This window comes from Anomalospiza imberbis, chromosome 17, assembly GCF_031753505.1.
Source record: "Anomalospiza imberbis isolate Cuckoo-Finch-1a 21T00152 chromosome 17, ASM3175350v1, whole genome shotgun sequence".
In the NCBI taxonomy this organism is placed as follows: Eukaryota; Metazoa; Chordata; class Aves; order Passeriformes; family Viduidae; genus Anomalospiza; species Anomalospiza imberbis.
This window is the reverse complement of record NC_089697.1, coordinates 16,347,016-16,354,200: the sequence shown is the minus strand read 5'-3', so window position 1 is coordinate 16,354,200 and position 7,185 is coordinate 16,347,016. Positions and strand designations below refer to the sequence as shown.

Genomic DNA, 7,185 nt, shown 5'->3' with positions numbered 1-7,185 from the left:
AGGCCATGGCCATACAGTGTAAGGACATGGAGCTGGAGCTGAGGAACACACAGGCTCAGAGGGACCATCTCAGAGCCCACAATCAGGAGCTGCTGAAACAGCTGGAGCAAAGTGAGCAAGGTACAGCTCCTCCTCTCCCACCCACTGCCCCATCCTGCCTCACCTGCGGGGATCTCGCTGATGGCTCGCAGAGGAAAAGTGCCCAGAGATGGCAGAGGGGAAAAACAACCAGCAGGAGATTTATCCATCCAAGTGCCAGTGAAAGCTTTTTCTTGAGAAAGATGCTGTGGCTGGCAGTGCCATCCGGCTGTGCCATGGCTGATCCCGTGCACAGCTGGAGCCTTCCAGGTGCCGTGTCTGTGCTGAGGAGCTGTAGCTGGATGCCTCAGCTCGATTCCCCCAAACTCCAGGCCTTGCCAGAGCCTCCAGGCTACTGGCCTCTCTGGAGCAGAGCTGCACAGGCATCCCCTCTCCTTTGTCTCTCTTGGATGGCTCACTCTGCACAAGGCCTAGAGCAAACACACTTTCCTGTCCCTCTGAACCTTGCCCCTTTCATTCCTGCTTTTTTCTCTGCCTGCAAATTTCCTTCATTTCTGTCAGCTTTGGAGCCCTTGTGGGCTCAGGGCCTGGCAAACTCAGGCAGGCAGAGAAGACACTGCTGTTGTCTCTGCAGGATGCACATCAGTTTGCCTTTGCTTTGCTTTTCCCCTTCTCCTTTCTCCTGTTCCTTCCCCCTCCCTGCTGCAGATTTGTGGGAGGCAGCAGTCAAGCACACCTCTCGAGAAACTGCCCTGGAGAAAGAGGCCTGTGAAAGGCAGGAAGAGGCTGTGACTCTTCGTCAGGAGGTGGCATCTCTGTAGAGGAAATTGGAGAGCCTGCAGAAGGAAAGGATGGATGTGCTGGTGAGATTGGTGGATGCCACAAAGGGCCATTTCCTAGCTGTGTTTGCACATTCAGTTAATAGTTCTAAGGAGCACCTTTTTCCAGTTAAACTTCTCCAACTGCATTCTTCTGAATAAGGAGGAGAAGATGTTGTAGTCATGTCAAAGCCAGTTAATGCTGAGCCTGCTGATTTTCCTCCATGCTGGGCTTCTGTGCCCTAGAAGCTTTAGTCCTCAATGTCCACACTGCCTCTATGGACATTGCATGCTTTGGGGAATTCCTCGTGTCCAAACCCACGTCCAGATTCCTAAATATCTGGATCTGGAAGGAGGGGTGAGAAGACCAAGTTTGCTGTGAATAGAAAGGTGTTTGGCCTTGGCCATCTGAGAGCAGCCAGTGGGGAGAGAAGAGAGGAAAGCCAAGTGCTGATCCACACCAGGACGTGTGCCTGCAAGTGGAGAACTCGTCCTGAGTGGCAGCAGAGGATGACAGAGAGATCTGGCCATTGCTGCTCCAAGAGAGGGCAGTGGGGCTCTCGGGGATGGAGCCATGGAAACTCTACACAGCAGAGCTGGAAAACCACTGCTGTCAGCCCAAGCCCAGGGAAGGAAATGCTGGCGGTGTTTGCTCTTCCCTTCCTCCCTGATGGAGAGCACATCCTCGTGGCACTGCCTAAATCCTGCTTAGCATGGACTTGAAATCCTGGCTGCAGTTCTGGCAGCTCCTCCCCAGAGGAGCACTGGAGTGGGGCTGCAAGAGCTTGGGGAAGGGCGGAAAGGAAGCTGGGACAGGCTGAGGGAAGGAGCAGAATCAAGGGGGGAAGACCAGCAAAGGTCTGCAGCATCCCGAGGGGCAGAGAGAGAGGGGCAGCCAGTGCCTGCCCCTGCAGCAGGAGTCCAGATCTGGTCTGAAAAGCAAACCGAGGGGGCGAATGAGTGACCCTTTTTCTCCCTGTTTTGGCAGCATGGACTGGAATTGAACCAGCAGCACATGGGAGATGTGGAAGAGAAGAATGAAATGCATGCACCTGTGATGCAAAGTCACCAGGAAAGAGCACAACAATTGGAGACTCAAAAGGAAACCAAGCAGGAAGAGTTGCAGCATGGGACTGCTACTTTGAAGGAAAGAGGGAGCGCTGTGCATGCTGCACTGACCAAGTGTAAAATTGCCAAAGGGTCTCTGCAGAAACACTTCACCTTCCTGAAGGGAAAGATGTGTCTCCAGGCAGGCACTGACATTGAGCCCCAGGCCACTCAGGGGTCCCTGAATTATTCCAGTGCTGTTTCCCATGAAGAGGTGGGTCTCTATCCCTGTCAGTCCAGGCCTGCTTGGGTAAAGCAGCCCGGGCTGCAGCAGGCAGCCTTGTCTGTCTGCCTGGCTCCAGCCAGAGACCATTGACTGCCAGATTGTTTCCTGGCTCGCCCAGAAAGACTGCTCCAGCTCTGGAGCTTACTGTTCCAGTCTGCTCCAGGCCAAAAGCTGGGCATGGGGAGCTGCTTTTCCTGTGCCCATGCAACACATGGGGGTTTGGATTTGGTGTGGGAAGTAATGGAGCAGGTGAGCAGAGGGATGCACTAAACCCAGCTGAGTTTTGTACTGAGAGGGCTGAAGAGCAGCTGCTCTGCTGGTGCTTCGAGGATGCTTCCTGAGATGGAGATTCCTGAGGGACAGCTTTTGTGGTGTTTGAAATATGGGCATCATCATCTCTAAATACCCTGCAGGCTGTTGGAGCACAAGTGGAACAGCTGTTACGTGGCTCAGGGACCAGCCTGGAACCCAAGCAATCAATTGCATCACTAGAAGAGGAGAAGAGAGAGAGGCCTGAATTAACCACTGAGCCCAGAAGTGGCGAGCGGGTAAATTGGGCTTTCACTGCCTCTGCCGAGCCTCAGGCTCCTCTGGAACTTGACACGTTAGCCCAGGCAGTGCTTTGGAGACCTCTGCTTGTTTCCTTGCCTCTCCCTGTCCCTGCTGTGGGCACACCCTTTTGTTTGTCCTCTCTCTTGGGGCAGCCCATGGCTTTCACAAGGGCACCTTCACTCCGCTGCCTCCCTCCCTGGCCCTGTGTCCCCGCACACACACTGGCCTCTCTTGCACAGCCCCCAGCGAGAGCTTTTTGCCCCCAGTGTTGTCTAGTGCAATTCAGGGTCTCAGAGCAGAGATCTCCTTGCCATGATGTCCACAGGTCTTTTTGCTCCGTGTTTGCTGACAGGTTTCTGTGACCCTCTCTCCCATCCAACGTGCAGGTGGAACCTGAAAGGAGAAGAAACAGAACTTTTAGGAGAGTGTTCCCCCCAGATTGCTTTACGTTTCCTGTCCACAAGCCTGCCTATCGAAATCGGTCGACTTCTACAACAGAAGACTCCTCCAGTAGCTCAGGGAAGCAGCAGCCCTCCTGCTGATGCACAGCCTGTGGAGAAAGGGGTCAGTGGCCCAAATTTGGAAATCAGAGTTGGGTTCCTAAATTCCATGAGAACTCTCTCTAACAGACCTGTGGTGGCTGGGGGATGTCCGTGGGAGGGCTTTGCCAGCCTTGAACTGGACCTGTTGATCATCTGAGCTCTGCTCTGTGTGGGAGCCTGTTCCCTTCCCCTTGCCCCAGGGCAGAGAGTTGGTGAGGGCTGGAGTTGGAGGCTGTGTCTGCCCCGAGAGCCGGTACCGTGGGGCTGCAGGTGCTCCTGCCAGCGTGGGCTTGTCTGAGCCGGGCCTTGTGCCTCTTTCAGGTGTCCCTGCTGCAGTCACAGCTGGCCCAAGACCGACAGGACCACCTGGAGAGCTGTGCAGGGAGCAGGCAGGAGACACAAGGTGCAGAAGGGACCTCCTTGCTTCCTGAACGACTCAGAGAGCAGCCAGGGTGCAGCTGGATGCAGTCTTAGACTTAGTCAGTAGTTTATGTTTAAAGGATAGTATAGGTGAAATTGAACCTTTACACAACTGTGTTCCATAGGATGAAAGATATATTTATAGAAAAATAAAGAGTTTATGATGATCATGATTAAACTAATAGATCTTTATCAGGGTTATTTACTACCCAGTACAGAGACCTATAACTTCCAGTATAGTGCATTATGTTTTGAAGCAACATTGTAGCAATTCTAGTCAAGCCAGCAAAACCAATTCTTGAAGATTGATGCTACTCACCCAAAGCAAGGACCACGGGCAAACATTTCTCTCAGCCTCAAGGCGTGACCTTGAGAAGCATCCTCACTCCAGGGTGGAATCTGCAGAAGGGAGACATGTGACATGAACCACTTTGGTGAGAGCAGGAGAAACCTGCCATGTGTGGAGCTTTGTCATTTGTCCTTAGGAAACTGCAGCCTGATTATTCTCAGAGTCCCAGAATCTCAGGCTGGGTGAGGCTGGAGGCACCTCTGCAGGTCACCTTGCCCAGCCCCTGCTCCATCAGGGCCACCCAGAGCCAGCTGCCCAGGATGTGTCCAGGTGGCTTTTGAGTCTCTCCAGGGATGGAGACTCCACCACCTCCCTGGGCACCTGCACCAGTGCTCGGCCACCCTCCCAGTGCAGAAGTGCCTCCTGAGCTCAGAGAGCCCCTCCTGTGTGTCACTTGGTGCCCGAGGCCCCTGGAATGTCCCTGGCTCTGTCCCCTCTGCAGCCTCCCCCCGGGTATTTATCCCCAGGGATGAGATGCTCTGAGCCTGCTCTGCTCCAGGCTGGGCAGTGCCAGCTCTCTCAGCCTCTCCTCACGGCAGAGATGCTCCAGTCCCTCCGTCACCTTCATGGCCCTGTGCTGGACTCTGTCCAGTCTGTCCCTGTCTCCTGTACTGGGCAGCCCAGCTCTGGGCCCAGCACTCCAGGGCTGGCCTCACTGCTGTGGAGCAGAGGGAAAGGATCCCCTCCCTCCAGCAGCTGTGTCGCATCCTCCCGGTGCAGCCCAGGACGCTGTTCTGCATTGCTGCACGAGCACATTGCTGGCCCGTGGGCATCCTGGTGTCCAGCAGGACCCTGCCAAACTTTCGTTTTTCAACCGGGTGGCCCCCAGCAGATACCGGTGCCTGTGGTTGTTCCTTCCCAAGGACAGGACTCAGCACCTGTCATAGAACTGTCACCCCTGTTGAACTGTCCCTCGGGATGGCAGCACTTCTCTCTGGCAGAGCAGCCACCACTCCCGGTTTGTGGGAGGGCACCCCCTGGCCCCATCACCCAGTTTACTGACAAAGGTGTCAGCAAGGACTGGACTCAGCATTGTCCTCCAGGCTCCACCGCTAGACTTTGTGCCACTGACCTCCAGGGTTCCAAGAAGGTAGATTCTGTGCAAGGCGTCTTTGCTTGTATGTACAAATTCAGAAAGAATTGGCAGGATTTACAACAGGGATTTCTGCTCCATATCTTAAGTGGGAAAAAATGTAATGATCCATGCTCCCTCTCACTGGCAGTGGCTAAAGGAAAAGAGGTCCTGTTGTTGGTGACAGTGGATGTCACCTGCAGAGGAACTGTGCCAGACTGGTGTGACATACAAGGTCAAGGGTTGAGGGCATAATTTAAAATAACTTAGCAAAGTGAAAAGCAGAATCACAACCCTGGGTGATAGGAGATCAAGTGAACCGGAAACTTCTGACCAACCTCATCTCAGAAAGGAGGGATGTGGAAGAAGAATCAAGTTATCCAGGGGGCGTGTACAGACATTGCTGTGGAAGCAGTTATGGAGTTAAGAGGAAGCCTGCCCTGCATCATGTGAGCAAGAATGCTGAGAAATGGGGAAGAAAGCTGATTACACACGATCTGAAAACTGGAAAGGCGTCCTGATTGTCAAGCCTGTAAACCTTGTGAGAAGAAGAACAAGCCGTCAAAAGGATGGATTTATTACAGGCCTGCAACCGCTTTTGAGCAAACTGCTGAGCACAGTTTCTCACAATAAAATGTATAAATAATGTCTTAACTTTGCAATAAACCCAATTCACTTGCTTCTAGCTTGTGTCTCTCACATTCATATGCCACAGCAGTAGGGAAGGGGGAGAATAGTTAGGGAGAATAGTTAGAATCTTAAGCCAGGCATACACGAGGTCTAAGGACTGGAGGAAGCTACGTCAGCTGTCCATTGTCTTCAGAAGAGCCTGGCCAGTGCAGGTGGTTCCTGAGAACTTCCTGAGAACTACAGCAGTCTTAAAGATGGGCACAAAGGAGGGTCTGAAGACCTACAGGCTAATCAGCTGCTTTGGAATCCCTGGGAAAGTGATGGAGCAAATCCTCCTGGACACCCTTTCAAGCAACTGAGAGAGAAGGGCATTGGGAACAGCCAGCACAGATTTAGCACAGGGACATGGTGCCTGGCCAACCTGAGCGACTCTGCAAATTACGGGAGACCAGGCATGGTGTTGCCCGACATTGCAAAACATTCAGCAGCCACGCAGTCCCCTTACAGCCCGACTGGTGAGATATGGACTGAGTGAATGGCCAAGGGAAAACCGCCCAAACCAGCGGGCTCAGTGCTGCTGGATCAGATGTATGAAGTGGCCAGGCTGTGGTGACACCACCCACTCCAGATCATCCCTGGAGCCAGCATTACTGTTGATTAATGACTAATATTTATATGCAGAGAATGTCTCCTCTAATCGAAGAAACTTTACAACAGGGGGTTTATTCCACCATGATCATGCATATCACAAGGTAGTTCCTAGCTCATACATAAACATTACTTTTCATAGAACTATTTTACCCACCTCTGCCTCTTGCTGGAAGTCCCTTTATGGTCTTGGAGGGTCATCTAAAGAGGTCTCTGGTGGTCATATTCACAGTGAGCCCTCAAAACTGGAAGTGCCCTTGCCTTGAACTTCTCTTAGGGCATGCACTGTTGTTTCTTGTTACATAACTTTGCCACAAAACCCACTTGGGTGCCTTATAATCTGTTTTTCCACTGCTTCCAGCTCTGTTCAACATCCCGTCTGTCTACTTTTACATTCTTTTATCTCATTTGCTAGTTAGTCTTTAAGCTGTATTTTGCAACCAACACTTTCTGTTTTCCACGTTTTCTGTCACGGTGAGTGGCAGCAATGCGTCTTCCTGGCTGGAGCCACCCCCATTTCTGTGGTCCCTGCGGCTGACAGACATGCCACGCACTGATGTCATGTCCAGCCTCAGCTCAGCTCGCATCCCTTGCCCAGACAGGGGAGAACCACAGGCAGGAGAGGCAGAAGCCATGTGCTCAGGCTGCCCCGCCTTGAAGGCACAAGAGCCTCCAGCTTCTACCGGTCAAGGGTCAGGGCACCTGACAGTGAGCCTTCAGCACTGAGTGATGGCATCCCACTTCTGCAGCTTTGGCCCAGTCAGATGACCCTGTCTCCTCAG

The 7,185-nt window shown here is 52.8% G+C and overlaps 1 long non-coding RNA gene across 1 annotated transcript; it reads left to right on the top strand.

The window, feature by feature from the left end:
• The first annotated feature begins 66 nt into the window (after nucleotides 1–66).
• Nucleotides 67–2,729, top strand: LOC137484470 (uncharacterized). Its single transcript, XR_011004888.1, has 3 exons — nucleotides 67–120; nucleotides 748–902; nucleotides 2,604–2,729. It is a non-coding gene; the product is annotated as an uncharacterized lncRNA (long non-coding RNA).
• Nucleotides 2,730–7,185: the final 4,456 nt, after the last annotated feature.